Here is a 16,965-nt window from a genome sequence, read left to right as displayed (position 1 = left end):
AATAGTAGCGACTCTACTCGGGAGAAATCCCGAGTGTATCTTGGTCCGGAAATGAAGTGGGTTGAAACTTTATATGCATTTTAAACCAAAACCCCTCTTTCAAAGGGGGACATTTTGCCAAAAGATAGGATTTATGATAAGCATGACAATTTTTGCAAGAAAGAAATATTTTAAGCAAATAATTACAATAATCACACATTGAAGCTCGTAGGTCAACCGTATTTTACGGATCCTTAATACTAGGGTGCTTAAAACCTTCCCTAGGGGATTACCAGAACTCTTACCTCGAACTCTAGTTTAAAAGGTCTTTTTCTTTTGTTTTGATAAACCCTTTTTATCCGATTTTCCTAATTTTTATTATAAAATTAGGTGCCGACTCTAAAAATACAAAATTCATTTAGAGCACCAACAACCTCTTAGTAGCTTTTATGCACCCGCGTAAAAGCGAACCATAACTCTAGACACTTGATGGATTTGAGGGCTAGAGGTTCCGCCTAGGCTATGACTGTAGACTACTGAGATCTAGTATCGTTCACATTATTGCAAGACTTACATGGATGTGCTTAGTGACTTACATGGATGTGCTTAGTGACTGCATTTGAATTGCTTATCTTCCTATCTTTCAATTTCTTTCTTTTATATATGTTAGCTAATTGTTGTCGGCCTGTGATGCCTACAGTACGTGTTGTTTGTAGTGATACTACTCTTGCTACATCCTTTTCGGGGGTAGAGTTGTTTCAGGTACTTGAGCGACATTCAGTTAGCATTCAAGGATCTCACGGAGTTCATCTAGACTTTTTCTGTTAAATTCTCATTCTAAACAGAAGTTGTATTCAGGTTGTGGTTGTAACTTTTATTCAAGTTGTATAATTAGAAGCTCTTGTACTATTCAGACCAGATTCCTTAGGTAGTTTATGTATTTTCACAATTATTACTTTTATATGATAATTGAGACTTATTAGCATTTATATTATTCTTCTGCATTGATAGATTGTATCTTGGGTAAGGGAAGGGTTCGCCCACCAGGGAGAAGTGAGTGGGTGCCCGTTCGACCCTCGTTTTGGGTCGTGACAATAGCTAAAATTTATGAGGGTTCCCGTAAATTCTGTTACTTGCATAGAACATTCATACCAAAAATCGTATACATCAGGTTTTCTACCCTTAAACACAACATAGAGTTTGTGATTTTCCTTGACAAGCCCCGCTATGAAAATGATAATGGTAAGGATTATGAACATGATAAAGGAAGGATTTCTAGAGGAAAAAAATTGCTGGCGGAAGAAGATTGTGAATTGTGTTGGAGGAAGAGGTAAACCCCATTTTAGAGAACAAGGAGCCTTTCCAGAGAGGTGTGAGTAGTAGAATTGATATTTTGCGCTACCTTATAAACAAGACGGAGTGAATTGGGTTATGCATGATTTTCGCCTAAATGATAAATCAACTTACTTTATTTGTTTCTTAAGATTAATTTGCGGAGTATTAAAGAACAATAAGTAACAACATAGCGTTTTTACGTGTAAAGCTTTTGGCTCACAAGGGTAAAAAGTCACGACCTACATCTTTACAGGATTTGTCCTAAACTTCACTAAAACTATGGGCCTCAACAAAATTCAGATTGCAAGAGATGCAACCTAGGAACTAACTCTAATCCCTCTTACAACAATATAGACACACTGTTGAGTCCCCTTTGAGTTGCCCTCAATTTGGAGCTGAATTTAACTAAGGTTTTTACTTAAAACAGTGCTTCTAAAAAAAGCTGGAAGTAGGTACAACTTAATCACAATCCTAATACAAGATATCTAGACTTGAAGGATGTAAAACAAATGACTATGAAAAATCTTCTTCAATCTGATCCTTTGTATCAGGTAGCACTTTAATAGCTAGTCAAAACTCTCAACTATGTTCTTTCTTATTTGCTTGAATTCTGCTTTAACTCTTAATGTATGTGCGTGTTTCTCTTCAATGAAGACCACGTATATGCGACAAAGAAACCGTAAAGGCAAACGGTTTAGTCACAAACACCATAGGATAAAGACCGGAAGATGTGATAGTATTTGAGATAGAGGCAACTCCTTTGCTTTCACACGGCTGTAGATATGCATCAAGAAAGTCCAAAGCTTATCCAGATAAGCATGCCATAGACGCCAATAGTTTGTACACGATATCAATATAAAAAGACTCCTTTATTCAAAGAGTCCTACCACAGCTGGATTATGGAATGGAAAATGAAACTACTTACCTAGTTCATTTAGCATAGTCTAGTTGTTCCATGTTTATGTATTTGGTCAAGCCCAAATTGTTTTATCAATCATCAAAACGTACAAAGTCCAACAAAAATAGTCTTACCCCCTGTTTGGATGGTTGTTTCCCGTGGTTCATTAATGTACAATATAATATGGTACAGTATGGTGTTGTATTGTATTGTACTGTATTAATGAACACAATGTTTGGATAGACTGTATCGTTTGTTGTGGTTTAATAACATCACTATTGTTTGGTTTGACTGTATGGTACTATAACAACTTGTAAGTTTACTAAAATACCCTTGACTTTTAATTAGAAAGTAGCTTATATATATATATATATATATATATATATATATATATATATATATATATATATATATATATATATCAATAAAACTCAGGTAAAGAATAAAATAGGAACTTTAAAAAATAAGTAGGTGGTGGGTGGGGGTGGTCATTAGGCGGGTGATGGAGGTGGTGGAGGGAGGGTTGGGTGGTGGTGAGGGGTAGTGGGTAAGTGGTGTGAGGTGAGTGGTTGTGGGATGAGGGTGGGGGTAGTGGGTGGTAGGGTAGGGGTGAGTGGTTGTGGGGTGGGATTAGGTAGTGGTGAGGGGTAATGGGTGGCAGAAGGGTGGGGTAGTTGGGGGTAGGGGTGGGGGTGAGTGGTAGAGTGGGGGTGGGGGTGGTGTTGTGGAGGGTGGGGTATAATGGAGAAATAAAACACGTAACCACGCAAAAACCACCAAATCTGTGGTTACAAAAATTGATCTTTTTCATGATTATATAACCATGAAATTACAACGGGTTTACAACACCATACCACATAATTTAATAATGGATGCATACATGGTTTCATAGAAAACCATACATTAATGAACCACAGGAAAAAACCATCCAAACAAGGACTTAAGAAAAAAGGAAAAGACTATACATTTTAACTGCGTCAGCTAGTATAGACTTTTTTTTACCCCTCCCCCCCCCCCCATTTTCTCCCTTGGTGACTCGAATCCACCAATCTTCGAGTTGAAGGTGGAGGATACTTACCATCTGATCAACCCTCCTCTTGTCCTAGTATATCTTTTACCTTACATGACCGAATAAATTAAAAGTTTTGGGATGTATCATCACTCACATCAAATACGTCTCACGGGCATCACAAATTACCACAAATGAGCTTCCAAGGATACAAGGGAGTAGGGACCTTAACCTCTGTTCGTGACTATTTTCGACAAATAATAACACCCGAAATTGAGACATACGTTGAGGCGACAATCGTTTATATACTCTTTTGGATAGTCCAAATGATGAATTTCTTAGATGGCTTTACGCATAGCAAAGTCTAAGGAATTGAAACATACGTTTAGGCAATATCTTCGATGACTAGTACTGATACTTAAAATTTAGTGTAAAACAATAGTAAAATTTTGATCATGACTCGTTACTTAACTATATATTCATTTTTTTTTCTTTTCCCTTCTTGTCACTTTTTTCATGTCACCTTCTTCATAATTTTAAATAATGTCGTTGTTATATGCCATTTATACTACTTTGTATCTTAGGGGGGTCAATGTGTATATTCTGAATAATAGAAGGTTTAATAAGTCAACTACTCAGTTAGTTAGTTAACAAAGTTGTTAGAGTGGTTAGCAGTCGGTTAAGAGAAGTCGATGGCTTAGCTGGATAGTGAAGATTACATATACCACATTCATCTCTTGTATGATTTTTCATTGATTTTACAGAAATAATATCTCTCTCTCTATCTTGTCCGCGAAGCAACTTCATCTGTGTATATGTTTAGAGCTAATTCTTTCCATTTTAGCTCTTATAGTTATAGAATTGATCTTTCATTCAATTAGCTCATAGCATTGGTATCAGAGCCGAGTAGTTCTCGGACATGAATCATGCCGGAAACTACGAGTACGACAATGAGGAACGACGAAATTCATAGAGATGTGGACGAACTCAGGGAACAAGTTCGCGCTATCGGGAAACGTCATGAAGGAGCCTTGGCTCAAAATTAACAAATTCTTGTTGCAATGGCGGCTAATCAGCAAGCACCGGCCTCCCAACCAGCACTGGCGATGAACCCTTCGGAGAATGGAATCGGAACAAATGCGAATGGGGTACTAATTGGGGGAAACACAAACACTACCAATTCCAGGTATTCATGAGTAGAGTTTCCTAAATTTGATGGTGAGGATTTACGAGGGTGGATTTATTGGTGCGAATAGTTCTTTGAATACGAGAACACACCAGAAACTTCGAAAGTTAAGATTGCCAACATTGATTTGTAAGGGAAAGCCCTGCAATGGCATCAAGCCATGATGAAATCCCGATTAGGTTATGGTTTGCCTAATTGGAACGATTACTTGAGAGCATTACACCATCGATTTGGCCATACATTACAAGAAGATCTTATGGCAGAGTTAATCGAGATGAAACAAAATGAGACTGTACATGAATTTTTAGACCAGTTTGATGAATTATTGAACCAGGTAGAATTAACTGAAGAGTACTCTATCAGTTGATTTTTAAATGGGTTAAAACAAGATATTGAAGTTCAGGTGAGATGCAAGGCCCCAGAACACTGATGAAAACTTATAGTTTAGCAAATTGGTTGAACAATCCTTTTAATGGAGTCAAACTCAAGCACTGGTGAGGAACACTAGAGCCTTGTTTCCCACTCCAAGTTCTTCTTGGCAATCCAACCCAAGAGGCAACTTACAAGGGAACGGGAACCCTGAGGGAAGAGCATATGCAGAATCCTCAAACAGACCCACAATTAAGGGATCAAGGAGGTTGTCAGGGGCAGAAATGGATGAAAAAAGGTCAAAGGGGCTATGCTACTAGTGCGATGAGAACTATACACCAGGATATATTTGTAAGAAGAAGAAACAACTGTTTATTTTGGAATGGATGCAGAGGTAGAGGAGCTGAACTTTGATGACAATAGGGTAGAAAAGGAAAATCTGGAACCAATCGACCAGATCTTGATCTTGAAGCGATTTGATGGGCAGAATTCAAGAAACATACATAACTCAAACTATAGGTCTCGGAATTAGGTGATTCCAAGACGAGGTGAAAGATGACGATTTGAATTATAAAAATAACTATTGAATCGTTTAAATCAAGCAAGTATTGAGGGCAGAGCGATGGAAAGAAAGTTAAGGTTCGGCCACGAACTAGAACGAATTTTAAATCAAGAAACGTGTTCTTGAATGATCAAGAACCTATAGAGTTCCTAAGTCACCACTTGAAATAATAAACGTGATAAAGAAACACCAAACGCAACTAACAACAAGGTAAAGACTATCACCACCTTGCTTGGAACAAAAAACAAGGACAAAGAACAAGAAATAGAGAAAATAGCTCTATTGCAAAGTACGGTTAACCTCCAAAAAAGTGAATTTTGTCTTTACAAGTCATGAGAATCCTTTATATAGGCGTAGGGTCTCTTTTTTTATGATTACAAATCCCTATTCTACTCCAGAAAGGAAATAGCTTAAAAACAAGAAAAGTAAAATCCCTATTTTATAAGAAAAGGAATAAAGAAAATTAGGATCCTACTAGAACTAGTATAAAGATCCTCCTAATGATAGGAAATTAAATCCCTAGTATAATATAAATCAAGAAACAAGAAACCTACTTAGAAAAGGATTCAAGAAACAAGAATTCCCATTCTTGTAAGAAAATAATATTCAAACTTGAGCTTCTTGGACTTTCTTGCTCCGGAATTTCGATCTTGTTCTTCTTGGATTTCTTGGTTTTCTTGGATTTCTTGACCTTCTTGATTCAATTCCTATATCAAGAATTCAACTTTTAACTATCTTTACTATCACATCTGATTTTCTGGGAAGAGTGCAGTTGTCTTATGACTTGGATCCTCACTTACAATAGTTAGTGATGCAGTTGAGAACTGATCTTCACTTTAATTCCATTTACTGGTTGAATGATGGTATTCTATATAGGAAATAAAGAATTGTGGTGGGTCCTGATTGACAATTAAGGGATAATATTTTACATTTCTTTCATGACGGTGCTGTTGGGGGTCATTCGGGCATGGCTGCCTTATTGTATAAGGTGAATCAGGTTTACTATTCGAAGAAGGTGAAAGAGGACATTCATGAACATATCAGAGGGTGCATCAGTTGTCAAAATGTAAAGGGGAAAATATAAAGTCACCAGGACCCCATTTGCAACCTCTCCCTGTACCAGACAAGGTTTGGCAGAAAATAAGCATGGATTTTATTGAAGGGTTGCCCAAAGCTCACAACAAGTCTGTTATCTTGGTGGGTTGTTGATAGATTGAGTAAGTGTTCCCACTTTGTTGGTCTAACTCATCCATACACTGCTACTACAGTTTCTCAGGCCTTCATGGATAATGTCTACAAACTCTATGGTCTTCCACAGACTATTGTGAGTGACAGAGACACCATATTCTTGAGCAAGTTTTGGCAATCCCTGTTTGCAATACAAGGGGTTCGGTTACATCATTCTACTGCTTATCACCCCTAACCTGATGGCCAGACTGAGGTAGTCAACAAGTGTTTAGAGGGGTACTTAAGGTGCATGTGCAATGACAGACCCAACGAGTGGGTGCAATGGTTGGCTCTTGCAGAATGGTGGTATAAACCACTTACCATACTGCTATCAAAGTGAAAAACTACCTCTTCATTTCCTTTATGTGTCTCACAGTTCCATGGTAGAACAGGTTGACAGGATCTTACAAGCTTGAGAATGCACTATCAGACTACTTAAGCATCACTTGTAGTTAGCTCAATCCAGGATAAAGGCCTATGTTGACAAAAACAGAAGCCTTAGGAGCTTTAATGAAGGGGATATGGTGTTTGTGAAGCGGCAACTCTATAGGCAAATGTCATTGAAAGGACACTCCTTTCACAAACTCAACCCCAAGTTCTTTGGTCCTTTCAATGTAGTGAAGAGGATAGGATCAGTTGCATACACATTGGATTTACCTCCACAAGCAAAGATTCATAATAGCTTTCATGTGTCCTAACTCCAGCTACATATTGGGAGTGAACCATTGGTTCCAAATTTACCTGCTTGCCAAGCATGGTCATCAAATCACTCAACTTCTCATCAAGTGGTTCAGTTGCTCTGTGGAAGATAGCACTTGGATGGATTTACAGCCCTTTCAGCAGCAATTTCCTCAGTTTGTCCTTGAGGACAAGGACTCTTAAAGGAGGGCAAAGTTGTTATATGTCGTTTGTACTACTTTGTATCTTAGGGGGTCAATGTGTATATTCTGAATAATAGAAGGTTTAATAAGTCAACTACTCAGTTAGTTAGTTAGTTAGTTAGCAAAGTTGTTAGAGTGGTTAGCAGTCGGTTAAGAGAAGTTGATGGCTTAGCTGGATAGTAAAGATTACATATACCACATTCATCTCTTGTATAATTTTTCATTGATTTTACAGAAATAATATTTCTTTCTATCTGGTTCACGAAGCAACTTCTTTTGTGTATCTGTTCAGAGTTAATTCTTTCCCTTTTAGCTTTTAGGGTTACATAATTGAGCTTTCATTCAATTAGCTCATAGCAGTCGTTTGTGAGTAAGGATCAATTTTAATTAGTGTGGAACTGACCTTACGTCCAATCCTTGTTGTCAGAGGCGAATCCAGGATTTCAAGAGGATAGAATCACCATTACTTTTAAGATAAGATATAAAATTTCATAGTGACATCAACTTGCCGAGCAAAAGATAATTAATTACATTTTTTGAAGCAAGTTGTTTTTCATCATTGCAGCTTAGCGCCACAGGGTTTTTTTTATTTCTTTTGCCTTTTGGGACTTGATAAATTATAAATAAAGGGAAAATAAATCATCTGATGTAATATAATAAAGAAACACTGTTTTTACTTTTGGGTAATTAGAATTATAGAAGAAAAAGGATTTAGAATAATATAAAAAGGAAGGTTAAAAGGTTGCTTTAGAAAATAAAAGCAAAAAACAAAAACGTACAGGAGCTGGGGTTTGATCCCGAGACCTTGAGGATATAAACATAACTCCTAACCAGTGCTCCACTCAACCTGATTTGACCATGTGTTCCTTCAATTCATACTATATATATTTTCAAAATTATACACATAATATATCGAATTTAGTCGAATGACCATGTGTTCACGTGACCGAAATTATATACATAAATTTGTCCGTGCTTGTTGTCATGTCTCAGTCGCTTCTAATTTACTTTAGATCTTAGAGTGAGTTAGGGGAAAGAAGACACAATAGTGACACTGCTGTTTTATTAAAGAAATTAAGAGAATTTCAACAATAAATTAAACACACGTTTGGACCAAATTCTAGATGTGATCAAAGATTCATCTCATAGTGCCTAACTTGAAGTGTTCATAATAATGATAAGTACTGCTTTACTACTTTTTTTTTTTTTTTGGTTACATATTAGACGGGCCTATATCACCCGTTGGAAGTCTGGGATGTTCACCTATTAGAGGTACATGATCAACTACGCTAGGAATGCATCGTTCAAAAGAGGTTCCCAAAACATCATCTTGATAAGAGCTTAAGACAAAAGGGGGTGGGTTTGGGAAGATAGTTGGTTCTTCAAAAAGTTGTTGCCGTCCTCCTTCCTTGGCTAACATGTCCTCTACCTTGTTCAGCTCCCTGTATTCATGTTTTAGTTCCTGAAGGTCCAGCGCCATTAGCAAGGATCTGCATTCAGAAACAATATGGTTATAAGGCAAGTGGCCATTAGTTATCATTTTTATTACCTTTGTGGAATCCACGCTAATCTCGATGGGCTTTAAGTTGTGTTCCACAGCTAATCGAAGGCCCCGCATAAGACTGGTTAGTTCAGAAAGACTATTAGTCGTGTGTGGAAGTCCTTTCATGTATCCTAGTACCCATTGTAGGATTTAGAGTGTATAAAGGTAGACACAAGATCAAAATGTTGGATTTAGAGTGTATAAAGTTATGAGTTAATCCGAATCAAATAATTTTAACTAAGATCTCGTCTGTGTTAAAATTCATTAAATAAGTATAAGCAATTAATTTCGAATCCTTTAAATCAAATAAGTTGTCTAATAAAATTTCAAACTTGAATTTACAAAATTTAAAAACTGAATCTGCCTATGAGCTCACTTTTTTTTCTTTTTTTGCATTTTGAGCAATGATAGTAAGTAAGGAAATTGGTGGAATTAGGTTTGGAAGATGTTGCAAATTAGGTTTGGAAGATGTTGCAATTTAAGAAATTCAACCAATACCTGACAATGCAAAAAGAATTAGTGTCTGGTAAAAAATATAACAAGAGAATTAGTGGAATTCATTAAATTTGAGCAGCATGCCATGATATTGGTGATAGTTCAGGTATAAAACGCGAACACTTAATAGTTCAGACAGAAAACTCAAAAAAATGATCCTGTAATTCATATGTGTTTTTTATCATATCTCAATAAAAATGTGTTTTATTATGACATGTGTCATTATTAGACAGTTGTCATCATTCCATTGAAAGTGGGAGAATGTTTGTCATGGTGAGACCAAGGAGGATGGACAAGTTTCCAAAATAGTACCTGTATTTATCTTTGCCATTTATCATCAACCTCTTAATAAAGTAGTCAATAATGTTATAAGAATTCCTTTGAAATATTTATATTGCCGACAGTTTGGGATCGTTTGGTATGCGGATTAAATTATTCCGGTATTATATTTTTGGGATTATAGTTCTGGGATTAATTTATCCCATCTGAAAGGTGGATAAAATAATCCCAACTATGATGGGATAAGGTGGGATATCTCATGATTAGTTTTGGGCTTCATTTTATACTCTGTTTGGTACAAGATATAAAATTATCCTGGAATAAATTTATTCCTTGTATCAAACAGAGTATAAAATTAATACCAAACTTAATACTGGGATATCCTACCTTATCCCGCATACCAAACGACCGGAAGGGTATAAGGATTAAGGATCAATTTTAATTAGCATGGAAGTCACACCGGAAACAGAGGTTTTTTCCCATCGAATTGAGTGAAAAATTTGTGTTATAAAATATGATTGTCTCACCTCGTTCCCACCGAATCAGCTCACTGGGAAAACGTTTGGTGGGAAACAGGTTCTCATTGAAATGCTGAGGAACTTTCTAATTTTTCCTTGTAAAAACACTACTATTTAGATTTTTTACAACGACATTCAGTGAAAAATAACCACCGAATATTTTTTAGTGAAAACCAATGCAAAAATAGAGATTTTTAATAGTGTGACCTTGCGTCCAATCCATGCTGTCGTGTCTCTGTCGTTTCTAATTTTACTTATGATTTCAGAGTGACTTGAAGGGAAAGAAGACACAATTAGTGACATTATTGTTGTTTTATTGAAGAAATTAAGAGAATTTCAACAATCAAAATAAACTCACGTTTGGACCAAATTCTAGATGTGATCAAACATACCATCTCCTAGTGCCTAACTTGTAGTATTCATGATAATGACAAGATATTATTTAGTACCGCTTTTCTACCATTTCAATGGACTCAACAAATATCAACTGTATATGTTGTTTAGTAGAAGCAAAATTTAGTTTAGTGACAACTAGCTAATATATATACTGTAGGATTAGACTTATATCAATTATTGCACGGTATAGTAAAGTCAAATCAAACAAGAAATATTACTAAACGACATCACATAAACTATTCAAAACATTTATTTCAATGATACAACACATATATACAAGAGGATGCATTAAGCGACGATGTAAAATAACAACTCAAACAGATGGTAAAAGTGAATGAGCTTTGACTTTGAATTCCAAAGTTGAATGAGTACCCATTTTGGTGAAGGTACGTAGACACAATATCGAAATGTCGGATTTAGGGTGCGTTCGATATGAAAGCAAAACATTTTTTGGAAAAATATTTTTCAATTTTCTCATGTTCGTTGGTTAAAAATTTTTGGAAAAGCAGTTCCGAAAATAAGGAAAATGAGCATAGTCAAGTAGGAAAACGAGTCGACAATTGGCATTTTACCAACCACCCTACCACCGCCCCGACCACCCCCCCCACCAAACCCCGACAACGTAACACACACACCCCCACGCGCCTCCCCCTCCACCAACCCCACCGCACCCACCACGCCCGCCCCATCCCCCGACCCCACCCCCACCCCCCACCACCCCCCCCCCACCCCATTTTTTTTTTAAGTTTTTAACACCGACCCATCTCTCCCCCCCCCCCCGACCCCTCCCGTGGGACCCCGCTCCCCCCAAAAAAAAAAAAATTCCCCCCACACACGCCCACCGACCCGGCTCTTTACCCCCTTGGCCATTTTCTACTTCATATTTAATTTTACCCTTATAAAATATTTATAAAAATGAAAAGTTTGCGTGGTTAAATTTGGTGTGGGATGGGTGGTGGGTCGTAGTTGCGAGGTGGGGGGTTGGATAAGAAATTTTTTATTCATTTTTTATAATAGTTAAATAAAATATATGAAATAGAAAATTTGGGAGTAGTTGGTGGGTGGGAGGGTTGGATAGAGTGGTGGTGCGAGGTGGGGTTGGGGTTAGTCGTGGTGTGGGGTAGGTGAAAATGAATGTTGGAGGGTGGGTGGTGGGGGTGGGATTTTGTTGGGGGGAGGGGTGGAGGGTGGGTGGTGGGGGTGTGGGTGTGGGGGTTGGTGTGGTATGGGGGGGGGGGGGGGGGTTGGTGGGGCATGGGTGGTATTTTCCGAAAAATATTTTCTACCAACCAACCGAACATTAAAAAATAAGTAAAAAATTCACTTATTTTTCATTACCCATCCGAACACGAGAAAATAAGTAGAAATGCACTTATTTTCCAAAAACACATTTTCCAAGAAAACATTTTCCTCCATACCGAACACACCCTTAGAGTGTATAAAGTTATCAGTTAATCCGAATTCAATAAGTTTAACTAAGACCACATATGTGGTAAAATTCATTAAATAATTATAAGTAATCAATTTTGAATCCATCAAGTTGAATAAGTTTTATAATGAAGTTTCAAACTTGAATTTATAAAATTAAAAAAAAAAAAAAAAATGAATCTGCCGGAGCTCCAACTTTTTTTGGCATTTTGAGCATTTAGTGAATGTCTTATAGTAAGTAGGGAAAATGGTGGAATTAGGTTTGGAAGATGTTGCAATTAAAGAAATTCAACCAATACGTGACAATGCAAAAAGAATTAGTGTCTGATCAAAAATAGAACTAGAGAATTACAGGAAGTAATATTCGAGCAACATGTCATGATGTCAGTTTTTCGAATAATGAACGGAAACAGTGGTAATAATGGTATTACTTATGTATCAATCAATCATATAATGTATGGGTCTAATTTTCGCAAGAAAGAAATCAAATTGTCGGTCCGATAAATGCTACTCCTACTTAGGAAATACTGTAATACTAAAGTCCAAGCTTAAGAATAAGATAGCTAGGGCCATATTATGGCTGATGAATAAATGAAGATAATAGTGTTGTTGGTTGGTGGGCTGGCATCTTTGTTTTCTTTGGTGGAGTATTTTTCTTTAAAACTAGATTAGCTAGATTAACAGAAGCAGCTACAAGCTCTTAGCTTGCTTGAACTATTCAACAACTAGAAATCATAATGTAAGTAGGGACTAGGGAGCATTTGTTTTAGGGTTTAATTTTTATGAAATGAAGGTATAAAAATTATTTATACTATCAAATTACTTTAAATTAATTAGATGTGTAAATGTTATCATGAAAGTCGGTAAACACTAGAGATAAAAATAAGAGAGTGATGATAAACTCATTGTACGCCAACAACAACAACATACCTCGTATACTTCAATATATAAGTGAGGTTTGGGGAGAGTGAGTGTGCGCAAATCATTTTTAACCAATAATATTTTTAACATATTTTTAACCGTGGCAAGCAGCAGTGATGAAGATGTGAAGAAGGGGGATCAAGTTTTGTCAACAAAATCCAGGCCAAAAGGGGAGATTTGTTAGGATTTTGCCCTGATTTTCTTATCATATTTGAGTTTTACTTTTCTCTAGAAGGAAAGTTAAAGTATAACCATAATCGCTTTACTTTTCTTGAAAGGAAAATATAATTCTCTTCCATATTTGGCTAGTCCTTTTCTTGGAGAAAAAGGTTTTGGACCTCTATAAATTGAAGAATCTCTCTCATACAACAAAACACAATAGCATCCACAATTTAGTCACGAAAGAGTCTTGTTTATGGGGAGATTATTCTATCCATAGTTTTTAATGCTTTCTTTTAAATTAGGTTTTCTAATTTGTAGGTCACTTGACCAAATCATATTATAATATTATGCTTTTTAGTATAGCTTTATTTGTCATCTGATTTATCGCTATCAAAGTTTTACAATTATTAGCTTTCGCATGACGTCCTGATTATTTTGATCCCAACACATTCTGCATTTTTTTAACTTTCCAAATTAAAGTTGTGTGCCCTTGCTATTCTCATCATTGGGATTTGGGCACTTTAAGTCACTTTTATCTCAAAATACTCAGCTTCCTGTGATGACCCGCCACGTCATCATGCCACCTAAGTGCCATTTGGAGCTATTTTTGCCATGTGGATGCTTACATGGAAAAAAAGTCTAGCATGTGTTGGATGATTCTAGAGTTATGGAGATTCATGTGGAGATGCTCTAGATATTTATGGACTTCCTAGAAGATTTAGGAAAGACGCTTGAAACGTTCTGAGCCTAGTGGATAATTCTAGAGTAGGGACTTCTTTGTAAATAAGTAGGGACTTATACATTAATTATTATTTGCATACTAGTCCCTAGGTGAGTAGTATAAATAGAGGGGCATCCATTTGTAAAAAACCATCAAGCAAAAATCCGACAAGTCTTCTATAATAAAAAGCTTCATTCTAGTAAATTTCTCTTGTCTTTCTCAATTACTATTCCCTTAGCGATGCTTGAGTATAGTAATACGAAATTTGACTTGGCAAAGCAAGATCGTGAGCAAGTTGTGCAAGAGTGAGCGAGTTGTCAAGTGCCGCACGTGCGTTTAGTTGAAGACTAAGGACGTGACATTCCTCTCTAGCTCTCCAAGCAACTTAAGTAATTAGTGGCCAAAGACAACAGTTAATTTAAAATTCCCCACAAGTTATATATGGCGAATCATTGAGATTTTAGTATAAATTGTGTTAAAATTTAAGAATAAATTGTTTTCAATTTCTGTCACATCGCTAGCTAGAAGTTGAACGGACCAGCATAAACTAATTATTTTACCACAAGTGGATGGGTGTCTTGCTACAAGTAGTGGCGGAGCCAGGATTTTCATTAAGGGGTTCAAAATATAAAAAAGTAAACAAACGAAGAAGCCAAAAAGGGTTCGACATCTACTATATATACATAAAAAATAATTTTAACCATGTATAAACAGTATTTTCCCGCCGAAGGGGATTCCGATGAACCACCTCGGCCCTATGTGGCTCCGCCCTTGGCCACAAGTCCAGACTATTGTTGCTTGTTGGTCTAAGGCTTTTTTTATATACACTTCAATTGCATTTTTGCACGAACATAACCAACGGACTAGGTAGATTTTTTTTTAAAAAAAAAAAAATTACCGACTGTTTCAGACTTCAGTCAGTAAATCGGTCGATCTTTTTAAAATTATTTTTCAATTCTTTTTAATAATAAAACCGAAAATTTAAAAAAAAAATCCACAAAAATGACCGACCGAATCGTTCGATTTTTCTATTTCTCGAGTTTTGACGCAAAGGTAAACCCTTTGCTAAACCCTAAATTAAATTAATAAAAATGCAATGGATGCTCTCAGACCATTTCATTAAAAAATGTATATATGTGGGTAAATGCATTTTTAAGAATGATATGTATATATACAATATAATGATCGGACGAGACCGTTGAATCCAAACCTATGTAAAAATCTAGTTGTAATAACGATACCGCTTGCACAAAATATTGTATGTTCAATTCTCGCACAAAATTGAAATATATATTACCGGGAATAATGCAAACATGTCCTGAAGTTTCACAAAGATTATTGTTGTTGTAGTTTCCACGATTAATAAAAATGCCAAAACCATGTAGATTTCCATTTATCTACTGTCAAAGCAGTAAAGTGCATTTAAATGCATGCGTCAAAAATAGATCACTGGGATGATTAGGGTAATGATACGTACTTATATTTCCGCAGCTAAATAGTCAACACTGGATTGGTAAAGTGCACATTACAAAAAGTAAAGATTATATGTGCTTAATCGTATATTACAAGGATTAAAATTAAAATTTATTTACGAGAGAAAATGATATTATCTAACAATAACAATATAATACTCTACAAACAATAATGCAGTAATCTTCTTTTAGCCCCATTTAATCATTTTAGTAGGAAATTTCGTTTTCCTTCCCGTGAATCCCCTCTATTTCATCAATGAACAACAAATATATGCTTAAAAATTAAGAAACTTCTAACAATAACTTGACTAAAGTTTAATCACATCAATTAGTTTGTATCTTTTATACAAATCTTTTTCTTCCGTGCCATAAAAGCAGCAATTGCAATTAATTTCTTGTATATCCTCGTTCTCCTCTAGAACTGATACAATTGAGCAATCAGCATTCAGCAATATACGTTGCCTCCCGTCATTGGCATGGTTACTAAAAAAATATGGTCCAAAAATTTTGTTATTTTAGAAAATCAAAATAGAATTACTGATATTTTTTCATCTTTATCTTTACGCTAATAAATTTGAAGAGAGATTAATCTGATAAAAAACAACAAGAATAATTTGTAATAAATAAGCATAATTTAATCTTTTTAATTGATATTTTTAAGAAACGTGCTAAAGAGAAAATGACAAGTAATTATTAAAGATTAATATTATCAATTAACCAACAAAAAGCTGACCTTAGATTCTGTGTCCTGTGCTTTTGACACCAGCAATCCCTCTTTGATAAGTGACTTTCATCTTTTTCTTTATTTCTTTTTTATCCAATCATCCTGTATTTATCAATCCCCATTCCTCTTTATAGCCACTCTATATATAAAACTAAACTTGGTTTTTTTTCTCACTTTTACTCAAACTCTAGTAAATATGTTTGGGAAATTCATGTGGTGAAAGGAAGAGTAATACTTAATTGAGAACAAAGAACAAATAAGGATAGTTTAGTCAAATTATCTTGTTAATTAACATTTTTTTTAAGCAATATACAAAAGGCAAACTTGACAACTAACTGGGACGAGATAGAGTATTATGACAACTCATGCCTTCTTAATTAAGATCGTAAAATCAAATTTGAAAATATTATAAAAAAATTCAAGCTAGTTAGAAGTACTACCTTAATTTCTTATTATTTGTTCTTTTGGCGAATTTAATTTGATCTAAAACAGTTTACACGTTAAAAAAGACAAGTGGTTACTAAGAGTTCCTTTTTTGGTCCTTTCAAATTCAGCCTTACTCCAATTACTGAAGTGGTAACGAAGTAAAAACGTTTAAGATATGAAAGCAATTATAGCCTAGGTTAGACAAATACTCATATAACTAAGATCATTAAACGTCTTAAAACTACTGGTGATAGGGATTAGAGTTAAGTAGTACGGCTGTTTACTACCATTATGATTATTATAATAAGAAGATGTAGTACTCCCTCGGTCCATTTTACTTGTCTTGTATACAAACAATAGTTGTCCATTTTTACTTGTCTAGTTTGAAAAATCAAGCGATAATTTACCATTCCATGCCTATTTTACCATTTTAA

The sequence above is a fragment of the Lycium ferocissimum genome, chromosome 12 (assembly GCF_029784015.1).
Source record: "Lycium ferocissimum isolate CSIRO_LF1 chromosome 12, AGI_CSIRO_Lferr_CH_V1, whole genome shotgun sequence".
Taxonomy (NCBI): domain Eukaryota; kingdom Viridiplantae; phylum Streptophyta; class Magnoliopsida; order Solanales; family Solanaceae; genus Lycium; species Lycium ferocissimum.
This window is presented reverse-complemented; position numbering follows the sequence as displayed.